Here is a 13,440-nt window from a genome sequence, read left to right as displayed (position 1 = left end):
TATACATCGCTCATTCATTCATTCATTCATTCATCGTGTTAACTGCAGATCTAAGTTATAACTGTTGCATATGTTTTATATATGTGAGCGTAGTTTACACAAGCGCTATTCTGTCTGTGCTCGTGGAGGTCATGCTCTGTTCACAGTAATCTGTTGAGTGGTCTCGCTCCATTAGGTTTGTTGATTTTCTAATGATACTGTTCTGGGGGAGCAGTTAGAGGTTATCTGTTGGGTATTATGTAATTGCTTACGGACCGAAGAAGACTGAGTAAACTGACTTCCTTCTGAAGATCTTTTCTTTCTCCATTTATTGGATGATATACTTTTCCTACATTGGCGACAATAGGGCACTAACCTTTGCGTACTCAACTGAAATATAATTAATTTGGAAACTTATCTTTGGATATCGGTTAACTATTGGTTTGCGTTTCATCACACCAATAAGCCTCCACGCTACAGAGTTTATTGCATCAATTCTTGGAATTAAAACGCAGTGAGTAGCAAGACTTTGATTTATAGAAGTTTGCGTGATTTTATCAGTGAACTTTTGGTGTGCGGTTTTTCAATGTTTCTCCCTTACACACTCTGGCTGGCTTTACCTAGCGCTTCTTTCTTCCTTAATTTCGCGCTGATGGTTCAAGCGAGTGTGCGGGAAAGTCATTGAGTCTTCTCTGGAGCAAATTTAACATATATATTTAAATATATTGAACTCGGAAGGATTTACCTTATATTTTGTGGCATCGTTACAGTACTGACATTCTGTGCAAGGCATTTTTTAAATATTGGAGCGTGGAGTGTGCTATTTCATTTCAACGAGGCGACATTTCTTGAATCCCTGTGTGCGTACGAAGCTCTAGAAACACGACGTTCCGCGGAGGAAACCACGAGGTGGCATTTCTTTTATCTCTGTGAGCGTGCCAAGCCCGAGAAACACAACGTTCGGCTGAGAAAAGTAATGTCAGATGACAGTCTTCTGTTCCTGTATACGTCCACGTCATCACGATTTTCTAGCGTGCCTCCATTTTGCTTAAACACAACACCTGTTGCTTAGCTACCAGATTATTTATTCTTCGTTTGTTTCACGTAAATTATAATTACTAAAGAAGCATTTTTTTGGGGCACAGTTTTTTTTTAATTTATTTCTTTTTTTGTCACATGATTTCTTCACGTTTATGAAGCATACTCCAAAAGAGGATAATTCAACACAAGACATATTCTGAAGATTGTATGGTACTGCTTATGGTTATTTTTAACGAATCTTAAACAAGTCCAGAACATCCAATTGTTCACAAGCGATTTTATTTAATTATTATACCATTTTGAATACTGAGTTATACTATTGATAATATATTGCAATATTTTGTGTTAATATTTTACTGTTGCTCAACATGTCAGGCACTGTTCAACCTCCTTCTTTCCACACATCTTCTTGTGAACCTCCAATGTCATGGGAGGTTTGGGAACCTGTTTTCCTTGCATATGTTGAAGTCCTGGAGGGAGACGACTGCGATCCTGAAAGGAAATTATCATTATTAAAACATTGTTTAGGAGGTTTTAGTTTAAAAGAATTTAAAGCCTTACCTGCTTTAGTCAATCCTGGGAGGATTAATGTTTACCAATACGCAACTTCACAACTCAACCTGCATTTTGGGAAAAAGAAAAATGTTATCATAGAAAGATTCATATTTTATTCACGGAAATAACAACCCGATGAATCTATTGAAGGCTGTGTGTCAGAATTAAGGTCTCTTGCTGCTTCTTGTGCTTTCAAACATATTTCATATGACCAAGTATTGAGAGATCAAATTTTAATGCGAACCAATAGTAAAAAAGTTCAGTAAAAATTGTGGTCCACCTCTGATTTATCATTAAATGCCACAATTGATATCGCAAAATCCATCAAACATTCAGAAAAATTTGTAAAAGAAAATAGAGGAAATGACAAAACTGATGTATTCTTTGTCATCAAAGAATCCAATTTTTCACATAAGCACAAGAAGAGTTTTAATCCAAAAGGCAACTCCTCTGAAAAGACTGAGAGCAAATACAACAACTCGAGCACTAAAGTTGAAAGACGGAATCCAACACGGCTTTGTTTCAAATGTGGTAGTAATAGCCAAAACAATCGAAGGAGAGGCTGCCCTATATGCTTAAATTCCTGACTCCAATGAGTCCAATGATTTCAGTTGCGCAATTGTGAGCTCACTACATTTCAATGCAGCACCACATCATGAACAAAACAGGAGATAGAAAGATACAAACATGATTTTATTTATTTTCTTTTTTCAGAGAATTCATTTTTTCTTTTAATTAGATTATAAAAAGACATTTAATATGACAAAGAGTTCAATCATACAAACAACCCCACATTACCCTAACCGTCATTCATTCAGATACAGTAAAATCACACATCAAACATATCCTCATGCACACCATTCAACACATCCGATTTATAACAAACAAAACATTATAATCCGAACAAATCCCAAGGTTGTAAAATGCAGATACAGCACAATGCCAGAGACCCAAGGTAGTGGTCTCAGGGTGGAGAGTGGAAGCGCCAACGCGCGTTTCGGTGCCAAGCCCGATCTACGGCCGCACCTTCATCAGGGCAGATGCACGTAGGGAAATGAGGGGGCAGACAGTAAACGAAAAGCAGCCAATCTATGAAAGACAAGAGAGCATAAGGTGAAAGTTGTGAAATCACCAAAGAATTCTTATCAAAATTATTATCTCAAAGCATTTATATGATTCAACATTGCATACTGTTATTTTGCATATTAATATCAAGCTGGTCCACGTTTGGTTATAGAATACAATTTATTTCTTAGCATGAGTAGTGAGCTCAAAAGTTGCAGTCGACCATGTATAACCTAAAATTTCCTCAGCCGAAGCTGGCCGAAGTGGGATACCCTAGAGACAGGACTAAAAGTTCATAAGCACACATATATATACACAGAACAATTTTTTCTTAAGATTGCTCAAAGAACGGAGCTGGCACAGGAGGGCAGTGAGCTAAACACAAGACACATCAAATAACACACTCGCTCGTACACGGTTATTTTAGCGGCATTCATAGAATAAAATTCATGGCAATGAGCCGAAAAAATCGGGGTTCAAGAACCGAACCTATTCCTAACTAAGGGAGAAAAGTTTCAGAGGAACACCTATTGCTGCACGTTTTTAGGTTGTTTTTACTCAGTACAAATAAGGTTTAAACAGGCAATTCTTTAGAAGTTAGTTAGTTGAACATTTACCTACGCCCAAAGTAGGAGATATATGGTGGGGAAACTCCAAGCTGGAAAGCGCGCCGCTCTTCTCGAGAGGAGCGCGCCAAGAAACTACTTCAATCCCGGGATGTCTCTAAGTCCATGCAAGTTCTAAAGCACAGAGTGGGAAGTAGAAAAGAAAAGATTGACCAGAAAATGTTTCAAATCAATCGACGGTCCTTCTATTACGAGTTTCAAGGCAAAGACAGGAAAGTCAAGCGTCAAAGAGACTCAGAGAAGGGCTCCTGTTTTAAAATCGGCGGGTAGTCACAGATAAAACAATTCTTGCATCAAGGTAACTGAGTTCTTTTCCGAGTGGATTTCAATGCAAACAGTCCCGATCTAGCAGTAAGGAGTCGAGACTGGAACAAAAAAGGGGCAAACTGGTTATAAGCTGATTTTAACTGACAGGGTTAAATAAGAGAACAGAGCTCTTTAAGCTAAGGAGTGCAACCTCGAACAGTTTGCTGTAGAAAAAACAGTGTTCTCTGTGCTGCAGCTCCGAGGGGCTGGTACAAGCAATCAAACAAAATAAATACCTGTCAGCTGGTCGATGAACGGGCTCCTAAACTTGTTCAAACGGATGTCTCGAGGGAGGGGTCCGGATCAAGGGCTTAATCCCTGGGACACTTTACGGGCGGGGCCCGAAGCGATTCGTACCGCTCGGTTAAGTGGCATGTAGGCTCTGCAAAGAACCAATAAACACAGGTAAGGATCAAGGGCGGCTCGCAAAAACAGAGAAAGCAAGCAGCACCGAATGGAAAATGCAACAGCCTTCCATAACGTGCATAGCGCCACAGTTTATAGGTGAAAACAATGAAGGCACACCCATATACCAAGTTGTTCAAACGGTCGGGACACGTACCTAGCAGCCACAAGTTCCAGCCGAGAGAGCTCCGTCGTTAATTTGCAAAATAACAGTATGTAATGTTGAATCATATAAATGCTTTGAGATAATAATTTTGATAAGAATTCTTTGGTGATTTCACAACTTTCACCTTATGCTCTCTTGTCTATCATAGATTGGCTGCTTTTCGTTTACTGTCTGCCCCCTTATTTCCCTACGTGCATCTGCCCTGATGAAGGTGCGGCCGTAGATCGGGCCTGGCACTAAAACGCGCGTTGGTGCTTCTACTCTCCACCCTGAGACCACTACCTTGGGTCTCTGGCATTGTGCTGTATCTGCATTTTACAACCTTGGGATTTGTTCGGATTATGATGTTTTGTTTGTTATAAATCGGATGTGTTCAATGGTGTGCACGAGGATATGTTTGATGTGTGATTTTACTGTATCTGAATGAATGACGGTTAGGGTAATGTGGGGTTGTTTGTATGATTGAACTCTTTGTCATATTAAATGTCTTTTTATAATCTAATTAAAAGAAAAAATGAATTCTCTGAAGAAAAAAAAATAAAATCATGTTTGTATCTTTCTATCTCCTGTTTTGTTCATGATGTGGTGCAGCCTTGAAATGTAGTGAGCTCACAATTGCGCAACTGAAATCATTGGACTCAATGGAGCCAGGAATTTAAGCATATAGGGCAGCCTCTCCTTCGATTGTTTTTGCTTCTCTCCCCTGCTGGTTTGCCCTACATCGTTCTCAGGGGGCCCCTTATTGTAGTGGTAGTAATAGCCACCTATCGAATTTTAAAGGGTGTCCTGCTTTATATAAGGTTTGTCCTAAATGTAATAAGAAGGGACATATTAGCAAGTTCTGTTAAACCAATCCTAGGAAGATCAATTACATACAATGCATAAATGATGATGACATTTCCTATGACAATGATGAACATGAGATCAATACTGTAATTAATGTTTGCAGTGATGACGAGGTTCGAAATTTCCTTCGTGTGCCATCAATGTTGATGGAATTGATTTGTGATTCCTAGTTGACTCCTGTGCATGGTATTCCATCACTTCATCAACAGTATTTCATGAGAATTGGCCCAATAGACCTCTTACTCAACCTGATGTCTCTCCTGGGGGTTATACTGGGCACAAGATTGACTTAATAGGCTATTTTTCTGCAAATCTCAAGTTTTCTGGCCGTCACATTTTCAGCAAAATGTATGTTGCAAAATCAGGGAAATCACTTCTTGGTGGCCACACCAACATGAATTAGGTATCAAACTTGATCCTAGAGCCAATCCACCCATTTTTGCTATTGATTCCTCTAATCAGCATGAACCTTTTTCTATTGATGAGTTAATAAAAACATTCCCAGGGGTTTTCATTGGCAAACTCTGGAAATATCAAGGGTTTCAACATGTTATCAAATTGCACGAAAATTCCACACCCATTCGTCACAAAGTAAGGATTGTCCCTTTGTCTTACAGGGAAAAATAAAAGACATACTTAAAAATCTTTGCAATGAGGGCATCATAGAACCTATGGAGTCCTCTCCAAGGGTTTCTCCCATAGTTATTTCTGTAAAACCTTCAGGCGAACTCAGGTTATGTGTGGACTTGCGCAGCTTAAATCTTTCCTTCTGGGTTGATGCACATCCTCTTCCCAACTTACATGAAATGGTTTCCACCTTGGCTGATAGTAAAGTTTTTTCTTGTATCAACTTAGCAAGCGCATACCACCAAGTTGTACTGTCTGACGATTCTAAAAATTTCACAGCCTTCTTCACACCGGAAGGGCTATTTAGATATTGTCGTATGCCTTTTAGTTTGGCAAGTGCTGCTTCAGTCTTCCAGAGATTAATGAAAGAAACTCTGGAAGGATTACCTGGCGCTATTGCTTTTCAGGAAGACATTTTGGTGTATGGTAAGAATGATGATGATCATGACAGCAATTTGTATAATGTTTTAGCAGCTTTAACTGAGAAGGGTCTTACCCTTCGCTTAGACAAGTGCAAAATAAAGGCCAAGGAAGTGGAATATTTGGGTCACATGATTAGTGGGGAAGGCATCAAACCCAAACAAAAACATATCGATAGTATCATTAATGCACCATTGCCTTCTTCAAAAGAACAGTTATTTGCATTTATTGGGTTAGTCGAATTTTATGCAAAGTTTATTCCTAATTGTTCTGCAAAAGTGGATCCTTTCAGGTGCTTGCTTAAAGAAAAGCGCCAAATTTATGTGGTCAAGCGAAATGTTTGAATCATTCGAAAAAAAAATTGAAGCAATTTATTGTTAAGGCTCCATGTTTAAAACCTTTCATCCCAGGAAAAAATGTATAGTTATGGTAGATGCCAGCAATTTAGGACTTGGTGGTGTTTTACTACAAAAAGACAATTGTAATGAATGGATCGTAGCCTATGCTTCTAGGGCTTTAAGGGATGCAGAGAAAAACTACTTTGTTATTGAAAGAGAATTACTTGCTTACGTATGGGGTGCAGAACACTTTAGAAGTTTCTTGTGGGGCACTGAGTTTATCATCAAACCTGACCATAAACCTCTGGTATTTCTAATGTCTCCCGGTGGTGGTAGATCCATGTCTGCACGGTTTTCCAGATTATCCTCAAGATTACAATCATTTCGTTTTAGTATAGAGTATGTTCAAGGAAAGGCAAACATGCATGCTGAGTGTTTGTCTAGACTAGCTATTGATAATAAGACGCTGCGCCCTGCCGACATTGTGCGAAGAGGCCGTTGGGGGCCTTTCCTTTTGGACCACAGGACCCAGGAGGCCAAGGGTCAGACGCACACCACCCGCCCCTCCCACCAGCGAAGTGGGAGTATTTAACTGAGTTCTTGAGCCCGCGTCGCAGGACGTGTCTCGGGACGAGCCGGGCGAAGCCCGGGCCAAGGGCGGGCCCGTCTGAGCTCATCCGAGTACGCACAAGGACCGGACGGGACCCCCCACTTTGATATTCCCTGCAGACCCGCACAACAAGGTTAGTGTGACCCATTGTATTAAAAAGCTCTGTTCTGTACCACACTGTAACCACCTAAAACTGTATGGGTAACAGAGCCTTGAGTTACTTTGTTTCAACCAAACGTGGTCATGGCATCCAATGCTGCAGGGAAGGGGAGAAAGTCTACCACTGGAAGTGTTGTAGGGACAATTGACCAATTTTTAACTAAGGCAACGTCCATGTTAAAACGGGAAATCGAATTAACTGAGAGAAGGCTATCTATGGACCCAATTTTTGATAAATGGTCTTCAATGGGCCAACTTGCTAAGGCACAATCGCCTACACCTGAACGGTTATTGATGCCACTGCCTGCAATACAAATAGTGGGCGATGTTGCACCTGTGGTACTGGCGGGAGAGAAAAAACTATTGACAGAAGTAATAGCTATGGTGCATAGCCCCCAGCTAATGCAGCACTAATAGTATCTGATCCAGTAACACCCCCTCAAAGCCCAGGAACCACTCGATCAGGACAGTCAATCCGGTTGGCCTTGGACATTAACTCAGGGGCAATAAGCAAAGTGCCTGATCAAGCAGCTAAAAGAAAGCGTGGGGGAACTGCTTTGGCGGACAAGAAATCGAAGAAACAAAAACGGGTCAATGTGGAACATGAATCTCTTGTTGTTGTACTCGATGGCGCACAGTCTGGAATGGACAAGTCACTGCCTATATAGGTTAATGAAGACATGTCACCCCCAGAAAGAGGAGTGGACTTCTGGGCTAAAATGGAACGGATATTTATAGAATCCTGCCTCCCGATTCACGAAAGACTGAACTCTATTGAGAAAAGATTGTCTTGTCTTGAATCATTGTGTCTACCAAAACAGGGAGGGAAGGGTAGAGTGCGGGTGGAAATCGTCAGTAATGGCACAGGACCATCTGGCCCCAACCAGGCAGGCACACAGAGTATAATTCCAGTGGCTACTAATAAAGAAATGCCTATAACTGTCCAAACTGCCCAAACTGGCACAGTAGGCATTCACCCAACTATTCAGCCAGTTTTAGTCGCATCCAGTGCCCCAGTTAACACAAAGAATGGGCGGGGGTAGGGGGACACTTGGGATAGCAGCTCTGGACAAAGCCCAACACAGATAACAAATGTGGGCCAAAGAACAAGGCCGCAAGGTGCTAAAAGGTCCCTGTTGCCTTGCCTAGATCTGCCCCCGGAGTCAACACCTTATGTTGTGGTGCTTGCGGGGGTTCCTGCCCTGAGCTCGGGAAAGATAGAGGACTATAGGGACCTTAAAAATAAATGTATTCATTGGTTAAACTACAAAAGACCCCTTCCAAACAGAGGATCCAGTGAAATCCTATCGCTTCACGTGTAGACTGGGTGGGGCCCAGAGGGAACAAGCATTTGCAATGCAATAGGTCTCGCATAAGGAAAGTTTGAGCTATTGGTCTTGTAAATGATCATTTTTTTAATTTATGTGTTGTTTTTGAAATAGCTAAATTAATAGCTTTGTCATTTACAATGCCAATAGTTATAACTTTCGCAAATGTGACACCTATAGCATTTGTAATGCAACATGTTTTGTATTTACGTGACTTGGATGTATTGATATTACAAATAACAATGGCTTTTAATTTTTTTAAATAATTAATACATAAATAAAAGTGATTGTATTTTATAATTGCAATAGCTTAAACTTATGTAAATAACTTTTGTGAAGATTATGTTCAGTGTATTTTATTGTGACGAAAATCCAAGAACAGAAGTGAAATATTAACATCTTTTTGTGACATTTGTAATAAAGCTTGAAACATTGAGAGAACATATTTGAACCAGTGATGCTGTGGTGGTGCTGAGTGATGCTGTGGTTTCGCTGAGTGATGCTGTGGTTGCGCTGAGTGATGCTGTGGTTACGCTGAGTGATGCTGTGGTTGCGCTGAGTGATGCTGTGGTTGCGTTGAGTGATAATGTGGTGGTGCTGAGTGATAATGTGGTGGTGCTAAGTGGTGCTGTGGTGGTGCTGAGTGGTGCTGTGGTGGTGTAGAGTGGTGCTGTGGTGGTGCTGAGTGATAATGTGGTGGTGCTGAGTGCTGCTGTGGTGGTGCTGCTGAGTGATGTTGTGGTGGTGCTGTGGTGATGGTGCTGTGGTGATGCTGAGTGATAATGTGGTGGTGCTGAGTGGTGCTGTGGTGGTGCTGAGTGATAATGTGGTGGTGCTGAGTGATAATGTGGTGGTGCTGAGATATGCTGGGGTAGTTCTGAGTAATGATGTGGTGATGCAGAGGGAAGAAAGGCACAACGAGACCTATTGCATTGCAAATGCTTGTTCTGCTCTAGTCAGAGTGAGTGAGATGTGAGAAAAGCAGCTCGGAGCTAAGAAACACCTGTCAGTCGAGTTTGTGTGTGGGAGGGGAAGTCTTTGAGAGAGAAGCCCAGAGCAAGCCGACTCAGCCTGGCCTGCGCCCTTAAAACAGTGAGCAGCAGTTTACAAAATAGAGGCTGAGACTGAAACCAGATATTATTTACTTGTCAGCCCCTGTGCATCGGTCTAACTTTACTCGTGCACCAGCGCTTAGCACAGGACCTGCGCCTTATATTTTAATTTGGAGAACTCAAGCAATTATCAAATTCTATTTGGAATATGGCACGACAAAAGAATTACTTGCAGAAGCGGGCCACTCCTTTCATACTAAACAAAAAGCATCTCTGTAAATCGAAAGGAGGAGGAAAAACTCAAGAATCAGAGTAGAGGAAGTCAACCGGCAAAGTTGTGCTCTGCTTAAAGCTCTGATTTATGGCCTCACTAGATCCCTCCTCACTGGTGTACAGAGATGGCAACAACTCGTGCCAGGGATCGGCCCACAGTGCTGCAGATGCAAGTCTAGACTAACATCGCACGCAGGGCACCCTTGCAAATTGGCAATGGAAATAAAAATGCTTGTTGTTATTTACAATGCCAATGTAAATATTTAATGTTTGTTTGAATGCGAAACCCATTGCATGTAAAATGCCTGTTAAAAATTAATTAGAAGCCGCCGCCATGTCTTATAGTCCAGCGCGGGCCGGCACTGCCTGCAAGGGGTTTCGCAATAGTGCTTTTCCATGCAAACTACCAAATTCTACCTGTTAAAGCATGATGGATTGAGAAGAAGAACACAGCAGCCGGTACCTGAAAAACCAGCATCCATCTCCATGAGCATGGCATGAGCCTTCTTCCCGGGCCGACTATAGTAGGGACTGTCTGTGAAGCTGTGTGCACTGGATGTATGGGGGTCAGCCGGCTGCGGGGTGGTGACAGGACGCTCGCAGGAGTGAGTGCAAATTTTTCTATCTTGTGCTGTTTACCTATGTCCCTTCCTTAAAATCATCCAACAGTAACTAGAAGTTGATCTGTGATAAGTTGGGCGATCCATGCGCTAAAGAAAAAATGCACACAGCTGACATTGCTCATGATTAGGCATTGCAAGTACAGCTGAAACGCTGCTTTAAAAAATAAAGATGTGTCAAGAAACAGGAGTATGAACCCATCAACCGATTGGGATTGGGGTATGGGGACTGCCCCCGATCCTCGGACACTTTAAATGTCAAAACTGTTCTGTATGTGATCTCACTGCTAACACCAAGACATTCCAATACAAAGGAAAGGTACAGACCCTCAAAAGCCACACCAACTGCAGATCATCCAATGTAATTTATGCAATTGAATGCCCATGTGGTTTCTTGTACATCGGCCAGACCACCCAAATGATCAAAAACAGAATCATACAGCACAAGAGCCGCATTAACTGTAAAGTAACTACATCGCCCATGGTCCCGCATTTCTTGCTTTTCAATCACGAAGACACGGATTTGAAGTGGCAGGTCATTGAACACATTACTTTACCAACCAGAGGGGGGAACATCCACACACTGATGAACAAAAGTGAAAACAAATGGATTACCCTCTGTGACTCAGTGAACCAGGGGTTGAACACTATTGACGAATGGAATAGTACCATTCTGATATGATCCTCCTCCTTTAAGTATGCTTTCCCTGTACTGATTTTGCCATGTGATACTATAGTCTCTTCATCCACTATTGTATGTATTCGACCAACACTAGTACAACTGTTGTCTGAGGGATTAGCCACTCTTTCACGCTGCTCCTTACTGTAATCTTGTATGAAATAATACAAATGTGAGTGTTGAGAATTGTACCCTGTGATCTAGTTACAGAACATGAATGTTCACCTCATGCCACGTCTTGGACCTGTGAACACACACACGTGTCACCAATATGTAGTTGCCCCTCCCCACTTACATCTTCCTAGACACGGCTGCATCAGAACTCATGTCCCATGATTGCTAATAGGGCCGACAATAGAGCCGGAATTTTTCCGACCCTTAGATCACGGCCACTAACTGTACGCTCAGCTGTATTGCATATACCCTCTGAGGACTGTGGAACTTAGACCCCCACGGGTACTCGGTCAACACGCCCACAGACTCATGTGGTTGTGTACGATCGGTATCCTGGTTACCAGGGACGCTGCACGTCACCATCCCCCATGGACCAATCCATGCCTCGCTTACTCCGATAGGCGTTCCCCCGGCCTTGCCCAATCCTGTTATCTGTACCTGTGGAATGGCGCTGGTCACCATAGCGACTGAGCGCTGCCACTCGATCCAGTTTCCCTTCCGGACTGAACTCGGTAAGACGTTACGACGAACCGTCCCTGCCCGGCAATTTCTAAACGTTACCCCATAGGAACCCATTTCTAACTTTGGTTCCTTGTTCCTACAGACTCACCCCTGCCGTGCGATTGACACAACAGCCTGAAGGTAAGACGCTGAGGGCTCTCAGCGCGTTTCACTTTGGGTTCGGTTTATCTGTACCCCGAGTATGTTGCTCCAACGCCCTTAGTCATTTCCCCAGATAATTGATACTCCCGCCATAGAAGTGGACGCTTCCCGCCACCTACCGGCACTTGCGCCGCCTGGACTTCCAGCCATTCAAAGTAATTTGCTGGTGAGTAGGACTCTTGCCTGCCCCACAGACCCCTCCCCGTTTTGCACAAAAAACATCCTCATTTCTGATACATACACATGTTTGTTTCCAGTTCTCCACGTGCTGCCCGGATCTGGACCTTACCTGGCTTGACCCCAAGTTAACCCCTTCTTATTGATCAGATATTCCCTGATCTACGGTAAGCGACCCCCCATTATGCCCCTTTCCATAAGGTCTTCATTTAGTGAACCAGCTCGCCCTTACCCTTGTTTCCTTTCCACACAGCACTGTACCCAGCCCTGTATGTCCTGAAGATGATCCTCATTCAAACGGATCGAAACGTCGTCGACTAAACAGCCAGACTATAGGCGCCCCTTTACAGTGGTTCTCCTTAGAAACATTAAATTAGGACACCATAATTGAACTGGAAACCATTGTATTCTCACTGTAAATATTTGCACCTTGCACCCTGCGCCGCTCACGCTGTATCTCTTGTCACTTGCGCTGCCGTAGTGTCACAATTCACTGCACTCGTGCACCTTGTACAACCCCTTGGGCTGATACCTGTTATCTGTTATTTGTTCAATTGCTCACACAGTGCTGTAATTAATTGTGTTTACTTGTCTTCCCCTTTTCCCCCCCCTCCCATCTTCTCTTGATTATAACATAAAATGATGCTTTTTAGCACTACCTTGAGCGAAATAATTGACTCCTTGATTCTTTTAGGATAATACTGTATAGATATCCTTACCAGTAATTAATTATTAATTTGTGTAATTATACCCTTTGGGATATTGTTTTATATGCACTTAAAAAATAAAGAGACACGGCCTGGCGGCCGTGAATAATTAGGGGGGAGGAGAAATGCGAGACACGGCCTGGCGGTCGTGAAAGTGGGAGGGAGGCTGATTGCTTTGATGTGGACGCGCAGAGGAGAAATGCCTGAGGCCGAGCGAGCGCACGCTGGGGGAAGCTTCAGAAGCCTGTGGGAGGGAGGCTGATTGCTTTGATGTGGACGCGCTTTCCGCTCCAGTGCTCCACACGAACTGTAGGAAATCCGTGCGATGGTTTCAGACCTTGGTTGAGCCTCTATACTCTTGTCCTATTATCCCTTGCGGGATTATTAGGACGAGCCCTGAAAATATAGAAGGGGACTGTATTGTGATTAACTTTAGGAATAGCTGGTCAGTTAAGTACATTTGTAACTCGGAGTTGGGCAGCCCAGATACGCTAATACAATCCCTCCCATTAACCTATTTTTACCCGGGTGTTCACAGTAACGCTCACCTAGTACATAAGTGGGAGGGGACAAACTGGGTGGGAGATGAAACCCTGGGAAGTAACCCTATCCATGGAAATGTCA

Source organism: Lissotriton vulgaris, chromosome 8 (genome assembly GCF_964263255.1).
Source record: "Lissotriton vulgaris chromosome 8, aLisVul1.2, whole genome shotgun sequence".
In the NCBI taxonomy this organism is placed as follows: Eukaryota; Metazoa; Chordata; class Amphibia; order Caudata; family Salamandridae; genus Lissotriton; species Lissotriton vulgaris.
The sequence above is the reverse complement of the archived record's forward strand: the minus strand, read 5'-3'. Positions refer to the sequence as shown.